The sequence below is a fragment of the Ovis aries genome, chromosome 26 (assembly GCF_016772045.2).
Source record: "Ovis aries strain OAR_USU_Benz2616 breed Rambouillet chromosome 26, ARS-UI_Ramb_v3.0, whole genome shotgun sequence".
Lineage (NCBI taxonomy): Eukaryota > Metazoa > Chordata > Mammalia > Artiodactyla > Bovidae > Ovis > Ovis aries.
The window spans coordinates 37895518-37916349 of NC_056079.1; the positions used below are offsets into that span (position 1 = coordinate 37895518).

Genomic DNA, 20832 nt, shown 5'->3' on the forward strand with positions numbered 1-20832 from the left:
CTTTCTTCATGAATGCACTTTATAAGGTAGAAGAGAGTTCTTTTGTACTTTGAAAAGCGTGATTTATTTAATACCAAAGAAATGCTTTACTCATAAGAAACTCATAAAAAATATTAGTAGTAAAATAACACAAATATTTTTCTTGGAAGAAAAATTGGACAGAGCATATCAAAACAGTAGTTTCTCTTTTTTTTTGGAGTGAAAGACATTCTTGATTCTATTAGTCCAAATGCCTGAACTTCTCTTGTCGAGGAAGAATATGCTGCTGAAGAAAAGACTCTGTTGACCTCACATAAGAGGTTCTCATTATGAAGAGAAAGAATGGCAGAATTCTGTTTTTACTTACAATGTATAAAAAATAAAAATTAGAGCCAGGATCTAAATGGATATACTTCTTTGCAGTATATTTGGAAATATTTAGTGAGAAATAAAGAGGCTTTCAAACTGTGGTGCTGGAGAAGACTATTGAGAATCCCTTGAAAAGCAAGGAGATCAAACCAGTCAGAGGAAATCAACCCTGAATACTCTTGAAAGGACTGATGCGCATCATCTCTTGGTCCACACTCTGATGTCGAAGAGCCAACTTCACTGGAGTTTTCATCCATCTCATCAGAGCCTGGTACTCCATTGTGTATATGTACCACAGATCTTCAGGATGCAGGAGGATAAACAGATGAACATTGGGGTACATGACATAGACTAGTTTGCAACCCTGAATACTCTGATGACAGAGGATAAGACAGTTAGATGGCATCACCAATTCATTGGGCGTGAACTTGGGCAGACCCCCGGAGATGGTGAAGGACAGGGAAGCCTGGTGTGCTGCAGTCCATGGGGTCACGGAGACTCGGACACGACTTGGTGACTGAGCAGCAACAGAGATGCTGTATGCTTTTCCCCTGGTTGGTTTTCTTGTTTGGTGACCTTAGTGAGCAGTGGTGGAATCACAGAATTTTGAAGGCAGTTACCAGCTGATACCCAGCTGCTGGGTATCAGTTGTGTTCTTAGGTATTAACGTGGTATCTGACTTACAGGTCCTCAGGAAGACATATTCTGTTGACTTGTTTTTACTCTAAAGTCCATCTCTGGTTCAGTTCAGTTCAGTCGCTCAGTCGTGTCCAACTCTTTGTGATCCCATGGACTGCAACACGCCAGGCTTCCCTGTCCATCACCAACTCCCAGGGCTTGCTCAAACTCATATCCATTGAGTCGGTGATGCCATCCAAACATCTCATCCTCTGTCGTCCCCTTCTCCTCCTGCCTTCAACCTTTCCCCAGCATCAGGGTCTTTTCTAATGAGTGGCCTCTTCACATCAGGAGGCCAAAGTATTGAAGCTTCAGCCTCAGTCCTTCCAATGAATATTCAGGACTGATTTTTTTTAGGATTGACTGGTTTGATCTCCTTGCTGTCCAAGGGACCCTCAAGAGTCTTCTCCAACACCACAGTTCAAAAGCATCAAATTTTCGGTGCTCAGCTTTCTTCACAGTCCAACTCTCACATCCATACATGACTACTGGAAAAACCGTAGCCTTGACTAGATGGACCTTTGTCAGCAAAGAAATGTCTCTGCTTTTTAATATGCTGTCTAGGTTGGTCATAGCTTTTCTTCCAAGGAGCAAGCGTCTTTTAATTTTGTGTCTGCAGTCACCATCTGCAGTGATTTTGGAGCCCTAGAAAATAAAGTCTGTCATTGTTGCCATTGTTTCCAAGGAGTCAGACATGACTTAGTGACTAAGCAACAACAACAACACCACAACGTAGTGATTTGCTATTTCTATAGATTACAGAGTGATCACTGTGATAGGTCTAGTTGCCATCTGTCACCATACAAGGATGTTACACAATTATTTGCTATATTCCCCACCTGTACCTTTCATCCCCCTGACTAATTGATTTTGTAACTGAAATTAATACCCCGTAATCCCCTCATCTGCTGTGCTCATCCTTCTCCCTCCCGTCTGGCAGCCAGATGTCTGTTCTCGGCATCTGTGACTGTGTTTCTGTTTTGTTATGTTTGTTCATTTGCTTTGTTTTTTAGATTCCACATTCAAGTGAAATCATATGATATTTGTCTTTCTTTCTGGCTTATTCCACTTAGCATAATGCCTTCTCGGTCCATTCATGTTGTTGCCAATGGCAAGATTTCTTTATTTTTCATTGTTTATGGCTGAGTAATATTCTGGGTGTGTGTGTGTGTGTGTGTGTGTGTGTGTGTGTGTGTGTGCGCGCGTGCATCACATCTTCATCTTTTGATGGTACTTAGGTTGCTTCCAAATCTTGGCTATGGTAAGTCATGCTGCAGTGAACACGGGATACATTTGTCTTTGAATTAGTGTTTAATTTTCTTTGGATAAGCATGCAAAAGTGGAATTGCTGGAGCATCAGTTCAGTTCAGTCACTCAGTCGTGTCCGACTCTCTGCGACCGCATGAATCGCAGCACACCAGGCCTCCCTGTCCATCACCAACTCCCGGAGTTCACTCAGAGTCGCATCCATCGAGTCCGTGATGCCATCCAGCCATCTCATCCTCGGTCGTCCCCTTCTCCTCCTGCCCCCAATCCCCCCCAGCATCAAAGTCTTTTCCAATGAGTCAACTCTTCACATGAGGTGGCCAAAGTACTGGAGTTTCAGCTTCAGCATCATTCCCTCCAAAGAAATCCCAAGGTTGATCTCCTTCAGAATGGACTGGTTGGATCTCCTTGCAGTCCAAGGGACTCTCAAGAGTCTTCTCCAACACCACAGTTCAAAAGCAACAATTCTTCAGCGCTCAGCCTTCTTCACAGTCCAACTCTCACATCCATACATGACCACTGGAAAAACCATGGCCTTGACTAGACGGACCTTAGTCGGCAAAGTAATATCTCTGCTTTTGAATATACTATCTAGGTTGGTCATAACTTTTCTTCCAAGGAGTAAGCGTCTTTTAATTTCATGGCTGCAGTCACCATCTGCAGTGATTTTGGAGCCCAAAAAAATAAAGTCGACACTGTTTCCACTGTTTCCCCATCTATTTCCCATGGAGTGATGGGACCAGATGCCATGATCTTCGTTTTCTGAATGTTGAGCTTTAAGCCAACTTTTTCACTCTCCACTTTCACTTTCATCAAGAGGCTTTTTAGTTCCTCCTCCCTTTCTGCCATAAGGGTGGTGTCATCTGCATATCTGAGGTTATTGATATTTCTCCTGGCAATCTTGATTCCAGCTTGTGTTTCTTCCAGCCCAGTGTTTCTCATGATGTACTCTGCATAGAAGTTAAATAAGCAAGCAGGGTAACAATATACAGCCTTGATGTCCTCCTTTTCCTATTTGGAACCAGTCTGTTGTTCCATGTCCAGTTCTAACTGTTGCTTCCTGGCCTGCATACAGATTTCTCAAGAGGCAGGTCAGGTGGTCTGTATTCCCATCTCTTGAAGAATTTTCCACAGTTGATTGTGATCCACACAGTCAAAGGCTTTGGCATAGTCAATAAAGCAGAAATAGATGTTTTTCTGGAACTCTCTTGCTTTTTCCATGATCCAGCGGATGTTGGCAATTTGATCTCTGGTTCCTCTGCCTTTTCTAAAACCAGCTTGAACATCAGGGAGTTCACGATTCACGTATTGCTGAAGCCTGGCTTGGAGAATTTTGAGCATTACTTTACTAGCGTGTGAGATGAGTGCAATTGTATGGTAGCTCTATTTTAAATCTTTTGAGGAGCTTCCATATTGTTTTCCATAGTGACTGCACCGGTTTACATTCCCACCAGCAGTGCACAGAGGTTCCCTTATCTCCACAAGCTCTTCAACACTTGTTTTCCTTGTCCTTTTCATGGTAGCCATTCTGACAGTTGTGAGGTATCTCACTGGTTTGGGTTTGCAGTTCTCTAAATACTAGTGATGTTGAGCATCTTTTCACACACCTGTTGCCATTTTTATGTCTTTTACAGAAAAATGTCTACTTGGTTCCTTTGCAGTTTTAGATTAGATTGTTTTATTGCTGTTGGGTTGTATGAGATCTTTATATCTTTTGGATACTAACCTCTTAGCAGATATATGATTTGCAGATAGTTTCTGCCATTCCATAGGGTGCCGTTCCATGAATGGTTTCCTTTCCTGTGTGGAAGATTTTTAATTTGATGTAGTCCTAATCAATTATTTTTGCTTTTGTTGTCTTCACTTTTGTTGTCAAATCCAAAAAATCATCACCAAGGCTGATGTCAGGAAGCTTACCCTCTATGTATTTTTCTAGGATTTTTATGGTTTCAGTTCTTACAGCCGAGACTTCAGTCCATTTTGTTTGTTTTTGTGTATGGTGTAAGATAAGGATCCGATTTCACAGATAGTTTTTTTTCTTAATGATTTTTATGAGCTCTTCATAAAATAAGAGTATTAGCCCTTCAGCTTTCCTATGCTTTGTAAATATTTTTGCAGCATAAGCATTTTTAATAACTGTGTGTGTATTTTCCATTATATGGACTGTGTATTTTCCATTATATGGAAATACTGAGATTTACCTGAATGGTGGGCCTGTGGCTTCCAGTTTTTCATTACACTTCTGTCAAGAATATTCACTTAGTAGTTTCTTAGAAAATTTCCTAGAATTGTAAGTGGTGGATGAAAGGGAATCCACATTTTTAAGACTTTGATTCATATTGTTCTGTTTCTGTCTGGACAGATCGTGTGTACCTTGATGGCAGAATATAGAGTGCTGTGTCCCAGTAACTGATGACAGTACTTGGTGTGATTTAAAAAACTTGGCTAAAATGTACTCCTCTGATTATTAGTTAGAGGTGCGATTACTTTCTGTATGATTATGAGGATCATTATTATTATTTCTTCTTTTGCCAATTGCCTCTTCATGCCTTAAGGAAGATTTTGACCTTGTATGATTTTTTTCGATTCTGTAACCCCAGTGGTGCAAGCTGCCTTCCCTTCCTATTTCTGATCATGTTAGAGCAGACATTACAGATATTAGAAATGTTTAAGGCTGGGGAATGAATACTTATAAACTTACAATTAAAAGTCAGCCTTTAGGCCTGTTCCTTCTTTCTGTTTTAATCTTACACATAAAGCAAGGCTTGGATAGGCCAAGTAACTTATCCAGGCTCCCCTGGTTGTGCGTGGCAGAAAGAGGATGTGTTCTGCCTGACCTCACAGCACAGGTTTCTCCCACTCCAGGGGCTACCTCACTCCGGGGGCTACCTGTCTAAGATATTCTTACTTTCGGTGGAAAGTTAGCTGGTTGAAACCTAAGGTGCATTTTGACCAAACAGAATTTTCAGGAAATATCTAAGTAGAAACATTCTAATGTGATATAGAATACTCCGGAAATTTGGTGTTTTTTTAAATCGGAGAATAATTGCTGTACAACCTTGTGTTGGCCCCTGCCATACATCAGCATCAATCAGCCACAGGTAGGTGTGCTTTTATTTTTACTTTTCTGCTGACTCTCCCATTAAGAACTCTGGTCTACTAGGAGTGTAGACAATGAGCAGGGATTAGGCTGAGACCTTTCCCTTAGTTCTGCTCTCTCCCGCGTCCCCAGTTGCAGCTCCTGTGACTTTGCACAGCTTTCCTTCCCTCCTGCCACCCGCCCAGGACTGAAACCTCCGTGCCCTTTGCCCTCTCCTGCTGCTGTGTCTCTCTAGGCTCTGGTGGTGGGATGCCTGCCGCCGGTTCCCCAGTGCCATGGCAACAGCGCACGGATAACACCTTTCCTTGCCTTGAAGGACAAAGGCTTCACACTTTTCTTTCTCTTTGACCCCGCAGTTAGCGCTGTGGTCCACCCCTTCCTCCAGTGAAAAGCAGGGGAGTACTGAGCTGTAGTCGGGAGGACAGGACCTGCTGGATGTAACAGCTCGCAGGCCTGCTGAGCGTCTGTCTGTTTAGTCTTTCCCACCAGGAGGAGGGTCTAGGTGGGTGGCATGTACTCTGCTCTCTGCATGTTCCCTGGAAGCGGAGCAGCGGCCCTGTTAGTATTTGTCAAATGGGCCACAGGACCTGGTGGAGGAAAGCCTGACTTTGTTTCCTAAGACTTGGTCTCCTTGGCTCTCTTGGCCTTGAAGGCAGGTTTGGATGATACCTGGCCCTCCCTGTGACTTGTGGTCCAACCCCCAGGTCTCAGGACCTGAGCCAAGGAATGCGCCGCAGGAGCGGAGTCTGCTGCCTCTGCTGCTAAGTCGCCTCAGTCGTGTCCGACTCTGTGCGACCCCACAGACGGCAGCCCACCAGGCTCCCCCGTCCCTGGGGTTCTCCAGGCAAGAACGCTGGAGTGGGTTGCCCTTTCCTTCTGGAGTGGAGTATAGTTGACGTAAATGATTTGCATGCGCAATAGCCTAGGCTTTGGTTTGAATTCTGACCCCAGATGTTCTTAGTCCCGGTAAAAGTTTGAGGAAGGCTTAATAACCACCTGCCTCCTTGGTGTGTGGTGAGATGAACTCTGACCCTGTAAGGAAACAGCTGTTCTCTAGGAAGAAAAATAAGCATTGGTGATGATGTGGTTGCTAGTGTTTAGTTCTCTTCTGGGTGATTTTCTGGTGATCACTGGAGTTATTTCCTCAGTTGTACTTACTGTCTTTTACTAATTTAGGGGAGGCTTTTCAGGTTAACATTCAAAGCTGAGTGGGTGACTTTGGCATTGGACTGCTTGGGATCCGGGGCTCCTTCTGTCCCTGGCCAGCACTGGGACACTGGGCAAGAGGGAGCCTAATTTATAAAGAGCAATGAATGGCCATAATAGCAGCACTTACCTCAGAATGGGTGTAAAGACTCAGTGAGATGGTACTTAGAACAAAGTTTGGCCCATCAGAAGTGCCCAATAACTTATCCTGTAAATAATCATTGTTGCCATAAGTGTTAGAGTTGAGAGAAACTTAGACTTCATCCAGTCCAACTCTTGTCCCCTGTTTCTCGTTTTGCCTTATAGAGTAATAGAGACTAAATCAGGTTCATTTTCAGTTAGTCTTTCATGTACTTGAGGTTGGACTGAATGTGGTCCCCCACCAAATTCGTATGTTGAAGCCCTGACTCCTTACGTGACTGTGTTTGGAGGCAGAGCCTTCAGGGAGGGGATGAAGGTTGAATGAGGTCATTAGGGGGCCCTAATCCTGTAAGACTGGTGTTCAGAAGACAAGAGCCGCGGAGATTTCTCTCTGTCTGCAGGGGCCCTACGAGGACAAAAGTGAGAAGGTGATTAACTGCAAGCCAGGAATAGAGGCTTCGCTAGGAACCAACCGATGGCACCCTGATCTTGGACTTCCGGCCTCCAGAACCAGCGGGAAGTTCTGAAGCCCGGTTCTCAAGCCCGCAGTTTGGTGTCTCTTTGCAGCAGCCTGAGAGGACTCACGCTCGTTCTGTCTCTTTTCTTACGGTGCCGTCCTTGCCTTCTCTTGGGTCTCCTCCTACGGCAGTTTTCACGTCTTACCATGCTGGTCACTACTGTCTAGACACTCACGTGCGCACGTATCCTTTTAAAATGGGCAACACCATGGTGAACGCAGGACTCCCATGTACTGGCCTCTGCCCTTCTAATGGAATCTAAGATTGGATGGGTAGGTAGTCACCTGAGCAAGCCTTGAACACTCACGTCTACCCCATCCTGTGTTAGTTACTCAGTCGTGTCCAGCTCTTTGCAAGCCCATGGACTATAGCCCGCCAGGCTCCTCTGTCTGTGGAATTCTCCAGGCAAGAATACTGGAGCCATTCCCTTCTCCAGGAGATCTTCCTAACCCAGGTCTCCTGCATTGCAGGCAGACTCTACTGTCTGAGCCACCAGGGAAGCCCCATCCTGTATTTGGTCTATTACTTTAGTACAAATTCAGAATTTTATCTTGTTAATCCCACCCCTTCCCCCCCACCCCACCCCTGAGATTATAGAAATCATTTTTTTAGACCCCAGGTTGGATAGGACTTTAGAAGTCTGAACCAACTAGCCTGCCTCCTCAGTGCTGGCAGCTTTCATGCTGTTTTAGTCATTTTGGGCTGCTATAACGAATACCTACCAGGTGGCTTAAACAATAAACATTTCTCACCTTCCTGGAGGTTGGAAGTCCCAGATCAAGGTGCTTGTGTGGTCGGATTCCAGTGAGGGCTCTTAAACTGGTTCACAGGGGCTGTTTCTCTTGCTGTGTCTTCATGTGGTGGGAAGGGAGCTACCCAGCTCTCTGGCCTCTTCTTATAAGGGCACTGATTCCATTCCTGAGGGCTCTACTCTCCTGGCCTAATTACCTCCCAAAGGCCCCACCTCCTGATACCATCCCATTGGGAACTTGGGGAGGACACGACATACCGCGTTGCGTTCCTAACAGTAGCTGCCTGATCTGCTCCTATACTTCCAGTGGTTGTGAGCTTGCTGCTTTGCTGTGTAAGTTACTCATTCTGTCGTTGGGTTCCTTCGCGTATTTGGAGGAATTATGAATGTTGAATCAAACTCTGACTGTGTGGCTTCTATCTATTGATTCCACATTTGTTCTCTTATCAGAAAATGTCTGATCTGCTTGCACATGACAGTTTCTTATAGATTCTCCCCTTCTCTCCTAGTCTTTGCTCTAAATATGATAGCGATATTTGACTTGGTATCATTGGGGAAAATCAATGCACTTGGTTTTCACGTGCCTAAGTTAGGTAGATAAATGAATCTAATAAATACATAAATAAAGGAGGAGCTTCATTGACAGACGAATACTGTATTTCATTTGTTTTAATGAGTAGCTTTCATTAGATCATTCTCCATGAAAACAGATTGAGCAAATAGGCTGTTCACCGTTTATTATTTGTATCAACATAATTCACACCTTTCTTCTCTGTTTAGTGTGATAAGCATTAAATCTTTATTGCAGCTCTTCATAGTGCATTCGTACTGGAAGATACCATACACGTAATTTCTTCTGGACCCTTCTGTGGCCGACATTTGTCTTTCTGTGCCTGGTCTCCTTCCCTTTTCGTGAGAATCAGAGGCAGGTGAGAAGTTGGCTGAAGCCCCAGGCTGGCAGACCCTCCCGGGCCTACCTCTGGCCATGGGGTTGCACGTGTTGCCTCCCCCTACATGGGGTTCTCAGGAGAGGGGTGCCAAGCTCCGGCCTGTTTAGCCTGTTGGGCAGTGGGGCCAGGTGATGGGCCAGTATCCTGTGGATTGAGTCTGCGGGGCAAGCCCGGGTGAACGAGGTGACTGTTCATGGTAGTGAAGCAGGGCTCTGTAGAGCTCCACAGGGGAGGCTGCCCTGGGCTGGGACCTTGGCTGGACTTTGCCTCGCGTGGCCCCAGCCTGAGCCTGAGTTTGCAGCCCTCCTGCAGGCAGTAAGCTACCCACAATCTTGCCGGTAAACAAATACTTTTCTGCCTAACCTGACCTGAGTCAGTTTCTTGCTTTTAATTGGGAACCTGGACAAGTGCATCCTTCCTTGACTGTTCTCAGGTCATGGGAGAGGGTTCCGGTGCTCAGTCCTCCTCCCCAAGCACATCTGAGACCTGCGGGTACTTGTTGAGGGGCACCCTCCCTGGGTGGGTAATGCTATGTATGTGGCAGTTAGGAGTTATTTCTTCACATCCTTAACTGATTAATTTTCAGAGGACTCTTCTAGGAAAGATTTAACTTTTGACCATTTCAAAGCAGGTACTGTTAAAAAAAAAAAAGAGTTTAGACAAGGAACTTGCCAAGATGTTGAAAGCTAGGACGTGGGAAATGTTTATGAAAGGATAAAATCATCCCTGACTGGCTGATAGAAAGGTTACAATCTACTTAGAAATGCTGAAGGTTTCACTGAGCCCCACAGAAGTTTCTCTAATCCCAAAAGAAAATGAGAAGTATTGGCTTATCAGCGACTGGATATACTGGGGGAAGAGGGTGGTTTTTCTTTATACTTAGTGTGTATTTGTATTTCTCATTTCAGAAAGCTAGATAGTTATGACTAATTAGGTATCATGCATATATATACATATATATGTATGTATGTGTGTGTATATACATATATATATACACATAGTATTAGCAGTAATAAACTTAAAAATTCTTAAAGCTCTATATAATTTGGAGAGTTTAAAAATAGTTTCCTGTGGGCCATTCCTATGGAGACTATGTGGTGCCTTTAGATCCATAATAATAATCCATCCTTTCCACTTGAATGTTTATTCCTTGTGACTGTAATTTTCAAATTTTGGGGGATTCCTGGGTTTACTTTAAATTACTCCCACCTACTTTAAATCATGGGCTTCCCAGGCAGCCCTGGTGGTAAAGAACATACCTGCCAAAGCGGGAGACATAAGAGATGTGGGTTTGATCCCTGGGTCAGGAAGATCCCCTGGAAGAAGGCATGGAAACCCACTCCAGTATTTTGCCTGGAGAATCCCATGGACAGAGGAGCCTGGTGGGCTACAGTCCATGAGGTCACAAGGGTTGAACACAACTGAAGTGACTTAGCACCCACACACGCAGTTTAAATTATAGGTAAGTTAACAGGGATTCAGGTCTATACAGTCCATGGAATTCGCCAGGCTAGAATCCTAGAGTGAGCCTTTCCCTTCTCCAGGGGATCTTCCCAACCCAGGGCTCGAACCCAGGTCTCCCACATTGCAGGCGAATTTTTTACCAGCTGAACTCCAAGGGACGCCCATGGAGTGTTATAGCCAAGACTAGTAGTAATTAGAGAGCCCTTAAAACAATTTGGATTTTGAATTTTCCTTAAAGATGAACATTCAGAATATCAAATTCATTTAATTAATGGGGTTTTCACTATATTGCTAAAAATCTTAGCTGGAATTTTTCTTGCTTACTAGTCCATTTCTGTGAATATCACACACTGAACAAATATAGTGTGATCTTTCTTTAGAAAAGGCCATGAATAAGATACCATTGTTATAAAATAAATTTTAAACAAGGCCTAAAACAAACATGGATAGTTTGTGTTTCATTACTGAGTCTGCCTGCACCAGGAATTGGTAATGTTTTGTGGACATCCCACAAATTTACATTGTGCTCTGGATTTCCATGCAGTTGAAGATAATACTGCAGTCATTTTTTTTGTTTTTTAACTGACTGCCTGTTGAATCTAAATTTAGCTGTTTAGTTTTCAGGATATAATTAAGATAGTGTACTTCATGGAACTTCATGGGCTTCCCTGGTGGTTCAGATGGTAAAGAGGCTGCCTACAATTCGGAAGACCTGGTTCAATTCCTGGGTTGGGAAGATAACCTGGAGAAGGAAATGGCAATCCACTCCAGTACTCTTGCCTGGAAGATCCCATGGACAGAGGACCCTGGTAGGCCACAGTCCATGGGGTTGCAAAGAGTCTGACATGACTGAGCGACTTCATTTTCACTTCATGGAACACTTGAACAAAAAATATTCATGGGGAAGGGATTTTTAAAAGATTGTATAACTGTGATGTAACTTAAAAACTTAGATCTGTTAATAAATGGATCAAAATGGAACAAAAGCCACTCTGGAAGGCATTGCACATCCCAAGTTTATAAACTAAATACATTTTGTATTGAAACTTAAAGATTTAAATGAATGTTATCCTTCCAGAGTAGGCACTTTGGGAGACTGGGTGCTTATTTTTCTGATGTGATAGTAGCTCAGCATGTTATTGATCTTTTCCGTTTGGAATTGCATTTCTATCTGCCATTACATTTTAAAGACTTATCCTCAGCGGTGACAGACCTTTAATTTTTTGTGGGTAGATTTTATTTTTGAGTCAAGCCATAACTTTTAAAGCTTGCTCTGTAAGCCATGTGATAGCAAGCTGGGAAAAGTTGTTCTTCAGTGAGACATGAGGTCTGTCTATTAAGAAACTTCCTATCTTATATGATGTGAAAACTGGTTTTGGAAGTTATTTCAAGATAGGATTTCTAAATGACTTGCTCTGGGTTCCTTGTGTGGTTTCCCTAGGGTGGCTGTTTGAATGAGGACAGTTCCTTTAGACATAAGCAGTTTGGTTTTTGAAAATCAATTTCTGTACTTTATTGTCTTCTTGTGAAACCTTCCTCCAGGTCTGAGTGTCCTCATTGGTGAGAGCTGGATGGGGTGTGGTTTCTCTGAGTTGGGATGGAGAATCTGATCTTAGCTGAGGAGTGTGGGAGTTGTGCTTGCTTTCCTGGCCCCTGAGAAAGGGACTGTGTGTCTGCCACCTTCTCTAAGGGGCCTGGGTGCGAAGACAGTTGAGGACCTAGGTCTTCTTCCTTCAGTTTCAGAACCATGGGCGTGTGTTTCTGCCTCCCGGTTCTTTCATAAATCTAGATCTGTTTTAGGAGCCCAGATGAATGTCTCCCGAGGTCACACTTGCTCTGTTAGTTCCTCAAAGGGGCTTTCAGTTTAGTGTGGGTGATTCAGGCTTAGATCGTCCGCTAGCTTCCTGCTGAACTTCTTGGATATGAGAAGCAGCTCCCCCAGCGCTTCAGGGAACATCTGAGTGGCCCCGAGACCTAATCCTGACTCTGCGTTTTCAGGTTCCTTTTACGTGCCTTCATCTTTGGTTACTAACCTGATGGTGTGACTGTTCGGCAGTTAGTGGGTGTTTTTAGTTGGTGTAAAGGAATTAACTGCTACCAGCGTATGTGGTCATTTGCCTTTCCTTTATTTACTAACTTTCCACTTGAAATAGAACATGGTCCTGGGAGTCAAGGGCCTTGGCAGCTCAACCTGGTGTACATTAGGCATTTTATTTTATTTTTTATTTTTTATTTTTAGTTTTTATTTTTTAAATTTTAAAATCTTTAATTCTTACATGCATTCCCAAACATGAACCCCCTCCCACCTCCCTCCCCATAACATCTTTCTGGTCATCCCCATGCACCAGCCCCAAGCATGCTGCATCCTGCGTCAGACATAGACTGGCGGTTCAATTCACATGATAGTATGCATGTTAGAATGTCATTCTCCCAAATCATCCCACCCTCTCCTCTCCCTCTGAGTCCAAAAGTCCGTTATACACATCTGTGTCTCTTTCCCTGTCTTGCATACAGGGTCGTCATTGCCATCTTCCTAAATTCCATATATATGTGTTAGTATACTGTATTGGTGTTTTCTTTCTGGCTTACTTCACTCTGTATAATCGGCTCCAGTTTCATCCATCTCATCAGAACTGATTCAAATGAATTCTTTTAACGGCTGAGTAATACTCCATTGTGTATATGTACCACAGCTTTCTTATCCATTCATCTGCTGATGGACATCTAGGTTGTTTCCATGTCCTGGCTATTATAAACAGTGCTGCGATGAACATTGGGGTACATGTGTCTCTTTCAATTCTGGTTTCTCGGTGTATGCCCAGAAGTGGGATTGCTGGGTCATAAGGTAGTTCTATTTGCAATTTTTAAGGAATCTCCACACTGTTCTCCATAGTGGCTGTACTAGTTTGCATTCCCACCAACAGTGTAGGAGGGTTCCTTTCCACACCCCTCCAGCATTTATTGCTTGCAGATTTTTGGATCGCAGCCATTCTGACTGGTGTGAAGTGGTACCTCATTGTGGTTTTGATTTGCATTTCTCTAATAATGAGTGATGTTGAGCATCTTTTCATGTGTTTGTTAGCCATCCGTATGTCTTCTTTGGAGAAATGTCTATTTAGTTCTTTGGCCCATTTTTTGATTGGGTCGTTTATTTTCTGGAGTTGAGCTGCAGAAGTTGCTTGTATATTTTTGAGATTAGTTGTTTGTCAGTTGCTTCATTTGCTATTATTTTCTCCCATTCAGAAGGCTGTCTTTTCACCTTGCTTATATTTTCCTTTGTTGTGCAGAAGCTTTTAATTTTAATTAGATCCCATTTGTTTATTTTGCTTTGATTTCAGAATTCTGGGAGGTGGATCATAGAGGATCCTGCTGTGATTTATGTCTGAGAGTGTTTTGCCTATGTTCTCCTCTAGGAGTTTTATAGTTTCTGATCTTACATTTAGATCTTTAATCCATTTTGAGTTTATTAAAAATATGGGGCCATGCTAATCTTCTCTGTATCGTTCCAATTTTTAGTATATGTGCTGCCGAAGCGAGCACACATTAGGCATTTTAAAAATTGTTAAATGAACCAAATAAGTGGCTTTTAATGTCTGGGTTTAATGCGGGTAAGCGCACGTCACTGGTAGTCTTAACATACTTTTATGAAGGGCTGAGGTGGAATTCTCCTCTGAAGATCTGAGTCTCTGTGAAAAGAAAGCCAAGTAAAGCCTTTGTGGAAAGATGTCTTCCCATCCACCTGGCATGTTTAGGCCAGGCAGGTAGATTTGGAAGAGTTTTTTTTTTTGAAGTCTCTCAGCTCTATTTTTCAGAGTTTCTCAAACATTCTTCCTGAACTGTCCCAATTAGCAAGATACCAGTGGACCCTCCTAGCCCTCCCGCAGCCCTGCTTGCCGAGAAGCCCTCAAGCAGTGTTCGTAAGGGCAGCGTGTCTTGTTTGACTCATTTAAGAAATTCTTGCCAATCTGGTATTCTATTTCCAAAAATATAACAATTTTAACATAAAAATCAGGTTTTAAGTGACCATCCGTTCAATCGGAGCTCCAAGAAAACGTGCCTGTTGGTCGAGGCGACGCGTACCCCTTGGCACGCTGCTGAGTCACGCTGAGGCTCTGGGGAGTCCCTGATGAGAAGCAGCTTTAGGGCCTAACTGCAAGCTGAGCGGTCTGAGGAAGTGCGCCTCTTTAAAGACTACTTTGTTTGAGAGTCCAGGAGAGCGGGTAAACACCTTGTGAGAAGTGGAACGGCAGTGGTCTGGAAAATGTATAGGCTGTAGCTGCCTGTTTGGGAAACCCATGTTCTCCTGGGGAGAGGTGTGTCCTTTGAAGTAACCAACCCCGTGCACTCCAGCCACTACGGAGAGTCACGTCGGCGGTTCCCGGCTGTGGGACTGTGTGCCGGCTGTAATCCTGGGAAGGGTTACACAGTATACTTTTCTTTTTTTCTCATTTTAACAAAGAAGATTAAAATACTTGCTGCCTCCTCCCCTCGTCAGGTGGTGTAAGGATTAGTGAGATCATGCTAGTAAGGTGCATTAGCCTCTTGGAGAGAAAGGGGCGTGGAGAACACCAAGTGTTCAGTCCGCAGGAGTTTAACCCTTCTTTGGCCGTCAAGCTTCCATTGTTCCGTTCTGCTCTACACAGCACAGTGCTGTATTAAGCCCGAGGGCCATCTATAGGCCACAGATGGCCATGTGTCGAAACGCAGAGGAGGCCTTGCAGCTTCGCATGTTTTAACTTGCCACCCAGCGACCTGGGAGCTTGGCTGCTGCGTGTTGGAGGGACGCTTTCCCTGTAGACCTCCTACCGCATTTTGCAGCTTCCTGTCTGTTTGTGGGGACTGTTTCTGCAGTAACTGTGTGTGTGTGCGCGCTCAATCGCTTCAGTCATGTCAGACTGTGCCACCCTCTGGACTGCAGCCCGCCAGGCTCCTGTGTCCGTGGGATTCTCCAGGCAAGAGCTCTGGAGTGGGTTGCCATTTCCTCCTCCAGGGGATCTTCTGGACTCAGGAACCGGACCCACGTCTCTGAGGCCTACCTGCTCCGGCAGTTGGGCTCTTCACCACTAGCGTCACCTGGCGAGCCCCTCAGTAGCTGTATGGGTGGTCCCAGTGTTTTAAACTGTAGTTTATTCCTGTGCCCTCCATAGGTAATAAGTTGTCATTCAGACAGTGGGAGGGTCATTCTCGTCACGGGGTATGCCGCTTGCTGTCCCTGCAGAGCGGGAGAGGACCCAGCCTTGCCAGTAAAGCTTGAGGACCCAGTTCTGTCAGTGGCCCGGTAGGGATGGTGGTTCCTGAAGGGTATGGCCGCCTCCTCATAGGTAGATGTCGCCTGATTGCAGTTGGAAAAGCTGCCCCTGGGCTTTGGCAGGATGTGGTAAGTAAATCCTGACTGTCATAACTGAGTTTAAAAGTCAGATGTTGGAGTGTTTTGAAAGACAGTATTTCTGAAGGACCAATGAATGAAGCTACTGTAACAGAAAACAGCAAAGTTTAAAATAATGTTGATACTCAGGATGGCAGAATTGGGGGAGGTGGAAAGGAGATGGGAGAAATATAATGTTAAACATTTAAAAGTACACTGAAATATAATGCTTTATTGTCAGTGGACTCTACACAGTGAATTAAGCACATTTAAAAATAGCTTTTTAACATGAATGAACCTTTTTATGAGCTGAGCTTCAGTGACGAATAAGTTGGTCATGCAAATTGCTTTTTAGTGGTCTGCTTTAAACATTTTAGGGCTGGGATTTAAAAGAAATATTTTGAAGCAAAAAGTCTGACCTACAAGCAACACTAATTATCATAATAGTTATGTTATGTAGCCCAATGAAGAAATAGGCATCGTTTTGTAATGTTATGTTTTCTTTGCATTTCAAAATAAGCCAAAGGGTGGCCTGGATGTAAAATGGAGACCTCTGGCACTGAGGGAGTTGGGAGTATCATAGACACAGGAGTCTTTTGTGCCTCTTTGGAAAAAAACAGCCAGTTCTGAGCCAGTCAACACTTGGGCAGCTTTGGAGATCAAGGGACTCGTTGCTTAGAGAAGTTAAAGAGTAGCTTGTTGCTCATGAGGTAGCTTTAAGGAGAAGCCTGTGCTATGACTTGGATCTGAGGCAACCCAACCCTTGAAGTAAGAAAGTAAGTGCTTCAGGTTTTAAGGAGTAGAACACTGTCTTGTTCAGTGTAAAGGAGTTATTAATTAGAATTAGAAAATAATGTTTCTTACAAGTAAGTCAGAAAGAGAAAAATAAATATCTTATATTAATGCATAGAAAGGTCCGTCTAGTCAAAGCTTTGGTTTTTCCAGTGGTCATGTATGGATGTGAGAGTTGGACTATAAAGAAAGCTGAGTGCTGAAGAACTGATGCTTTTGAACTGTGGTGCTGAGAGGACTCCTGTGAGCCCCTTGGACTGCAAGGCGATCCAACCAGTCCATCCTAAAGGAGATCAGTCCTGAATATTCTTTGGAAGGACTGATGGTAAGCTGAAGCTCCAATCCTTTGGCCACCTGATGCAAAGAATTGACTCATTGGAAAAAACCCTGATGCTGGGAAAGATTGAAGGCCGGAAGAGAAGGGGATGCCAGAGGATGAGATGGTTGGATGGCATCACCAACTTGATGGACATGAGTTTGAGCAAGCTCTGGGAGTTGGTGATGGACAGAGAAGCCTGGCGTGCTGCAGTCTGTGGGGTGGCAAAGAGTTGGACATGGCTCTTTATGTGTATAAAGAGTCATGATATATAAAGAGGACACAATTCTATATATATATATATATATATATACATATATATATATAGGGTTAGGGTTAGGGTTAGGGTTAGGTTAGAATATATATATATATATATTCTATATATATAACCCTATATATATATATAGAATCTAGAAAAATAGTACTGATGAACCTGTATACAAGGCAGCATTGGAGATGGCTCAGCAGGTGAAGAATCTGCCTGCACTGCAGGAGACACGGGGGATGGGGCTTTGATCCCAGGGTTGGGAAGATCCCCTGGAGGAGGGCATGGCACCCCACTCCAGTATTCTGGCCTGGAAAATTCTATGGACAAAGGAGCCTAGTAGGCTATAGTCCAAAGAGTCACAAAAGTGTTGGACGTGTCTGAATGACTGAGTGTGCGTGCACGTGTTTGCACACGCACGCACACACACGCACACGTGTGCAGGAGATGCAGACGTAGAGGACAGACTTGCGGACACAGTGGGGGAAGGGGAGGGTGAGATGAATGGAGAGAGTGGATGGAAACGTGAATTACCGTGTGTAAAGTAGATATCCAGTGGAATTTGCTGTATAACACAGGGCTCAAATCTGGTGCTCTGTGACAGTCCAGAGGGGTGTGATGAGGCAGGAGGGAGTTTCAAGAAGGAGAGGACGTATGTATACCTATGGCTGATGTGTGCTGATATACGGCGGAAACTAGCACATTAGAGCCCTTCTCCTCCAATTGAAAATTTTTTTTAAGATGAGGAAGAAAAGTACTTCTTAAACTCATTTTGAGTTATTTTGCCTGTAAATACAGGCATATAAGGTAGAAGCTGTGCATATATGTGCCATCTTCTCAATGAGCTATTTTTTCTTTTTTTTGGTAGCAAGTACTGAAATGTGTAAGTTCCATATTTTTTGTAACTTTCTTTCCTCTGTACATGAAGAAGGCCTACTTAGTGGGGCTAATTTGCCCGAAGCAGGTCTCAGCATCCGCCCAGAGACAGCAGGTAGGCGGTCCAGGTATGGAATACCTGGGCTGAGCGGCCCCTCTGATGGGGCACCTTGACCTCTCCTGCTCTTTCCAGTGACATGTACACGTCATATTGCAGTGATGTGGCCTTTATGTTTTATAAGCAAAACCTTCAAACGACTGCTATCCCATTTAATTTGGAGTGCTGTTAATAAATTACTTATGCCTGGAATATTGCTACTGCCCGTTCGTTTCGCTTTTCCCCTATTTCTTATAAATTCCTGGGCAAGATAAATGTAAGGAACTAGTCACTGATTCTGATTTTTAAATGTTTTGATGGCCTTTAATTACCTTTCTGAGTAATTTTGAAAAAAAAGATAACTGAGTTTGTCTTGTTGATGCTTTGCCCTTTGTTTGCTGCTGGTCAGGTATGTGTAAAATAATAAGAAAACACGACTAAGGTTCATAAACTAGGGACCCATGAGAATGTGTTATGTTCCTAAGAAAAGCTTTGAAGGAACTTTTTTGTTTCAGATGTAGAATTTTGGGGGTCAAACTCTCTGTGGTTTGTAATGTATGGGAAAACATACAGTGTCTAAGCATAGCTCTTTCAAAGGTCATGCAGATCTTGGCTCCACTGGTTGCCTGCAGTGGCCTTTAACCCTTTCATGTCTTCTTGTCTTTGAGACAGGAGTGACAATAGAACGCAAGGGTTTGTGAGGGTTAAGATGATAAGACATTTAAAGTTATTAGCCTGGCTCATAGCTTGCAGTCATAAATAAATTTTTTTATTAAATCTTTTTAACCAATAAAAGATGTCTAGGCTAGTAAGTTCTTCAGCATTTAGAGGTGTCTGAACTTTAGGATGCTGTGGAATGGTTCAAGTACCAACTTGATAGTCAGACCGGAATAACTGTATCACCCAGTTTAAAAAAAAAAAAAAAGACATCTCTTCAGGGATCCATTAAGCAATATGACTTGCCACTTTTTCCCATGAAAACACTATTCCTCATCCCCATTCCCACCCCCTCCATCCCTTTTATTGTATGTCTTGTATAGATTCCCAGTTTGAAAGCAAAGCCAAGGTTTCTAGGTTTTTTTTAATCTTGGAGGGTTTTTAAAAGGGAATTCCGGATAGGTATGGTGGTGTTTTAAGAATCGCAAGTGACCTATCTTCATTTCGAAGCTGATATAAAATGTTTGTGAAATGAAACTCAGTGTTGTCAGTTTTACATGGTTCCTCAGGGAAGCGGGCCACGCCAGTGCCCTGAAGGCGTGAGCTCAGGGGAGTGGAGGGGCCGTACCCCACTGACTAGGACTTAGAAACAGTTTTGTGGGGCAGATACCTGATTTATCATGCTGTTTGACCCAGGACAAATAAAATGCCTTTCTGGCAATTTTAAAGACCTCTGTAGATATAAAGGTTTATATCTACAGATACCGTCCATATATATATAATTTTTAGGACTCTTCTGTTTTGTGTTTTTGTCTTTAGAGAGTTTAAATTGTAACCTTCTCTGTCTTATGTTGGTGTTCCATGGTATTGACCACCATGTAAAGAAGCTGACTAATTAAAAAGGATAGTTCTGTTTCTGTCACTGCTTCATTAACAATGCTTACCCTTAGAGAGTTCTCTTTCATGTTTAGCTGAAGTTCCTTTTTTGCTGAATTTTTCCATTTTTGAGTGGAGCTGTAAAATGTCTGCTAATATGTACTGTATTCTCTCTAACTTTTAGTCTTTAGGAGTACGATTACCGCTCAGAATTTTTTTTGCATTTGCTAAGTCCTTTTACTCCCTCCAGAAGTCTCATTTTCAGCTTCTTAAATCATCTTCATTATTCTTTTCAATTAGGCTTGGAACTCTAATATGGATCTAACTGAATGTGTTAGTTACATACGTAGAGTATAACAGTGGCTTAGCACCCTGCATCTGTAACAGCCCTGTTATGTTAGCGGCGTCACGGAAGGAGCATTTTACTGTCAGCTAGTGATCAACGGTGATCCGTAGTGTATACGCGCATTTCCTGATGTGTGTTCATAATTTGTCTTTATTCAGGTTAGTTGGTCTGTATTGGACAGCTTTCCGTTGTTTTATGATTTCCCTTATTTTATGATTACTCTGATATCTGAAGAACCTTTTGTAAATCACATCTGCACAGCTGCAGTTTCCCTCCCGGGTCATGACCTAAGACTCTTTGCCAGTGCAGAGGTTGCTGTGTTTCTCAATCATGCTGGCTGTATTCTGTGCCCACGTGCCAGTGCATTCATTATTAACTGGGTGATCTCATGAGCTTCGGCAGGCAGGGATTTCCTGCTCGAGAGCCTCGTGGGAGCCTTGAAAACTGCTGGGTATTCTGAAGTATTGCTGTGAGGATGAGAGGATGTCCCCCACAGTGGTTGAGATCCATGTTGAGTTCAGCCTACTTCCCCAATTCCGTCTCTCCTTTACAGCCCACCGCCCCCACCCCCTTCTGTTCCCAGGCTGTCGTGAGGGAGTGGAAAGAAATTCTGCAAGAGCTGGCTTCTGGCCCAATGCTCGTGATGGGTGCAGAGGGCAGAGATGGGTGGGCTGGCGTGGGAGGAGCTTTCAGGGATTTGGACCCCGCTGAGGCTCTTCTTACCTTTGTGTCTCCCTAGGTTAGAGTCATTTCTCCTTTGTGTGCAGTCGGTCAGCCTACTTTCCTGAGTCATTGTTTGCTCGGAGGATTAGGCGTGTTG

General features: G+C 43.6%; 1 protein-coding gene and 1 pseudogene across 9 annotated transcripts in view; one reads left to right on the forward strand and one right to left on the reverse strand.

Moving 5' to 3' along the window:
• PSD3 (pleckstrin and Sec7 domain containing 3) overlaps positions 1 to 20832 on the forward strand; it is a 590582-nt gene that overhangs the window by 203616 nt on the left and 366134 nt on the right. The window lies entirely within an intron of this gene.
• LOC121818109 (U6 spliceosomal RNA) lies at positions 13899 to 13962 on the reverse strand (annotated as a pseudogene).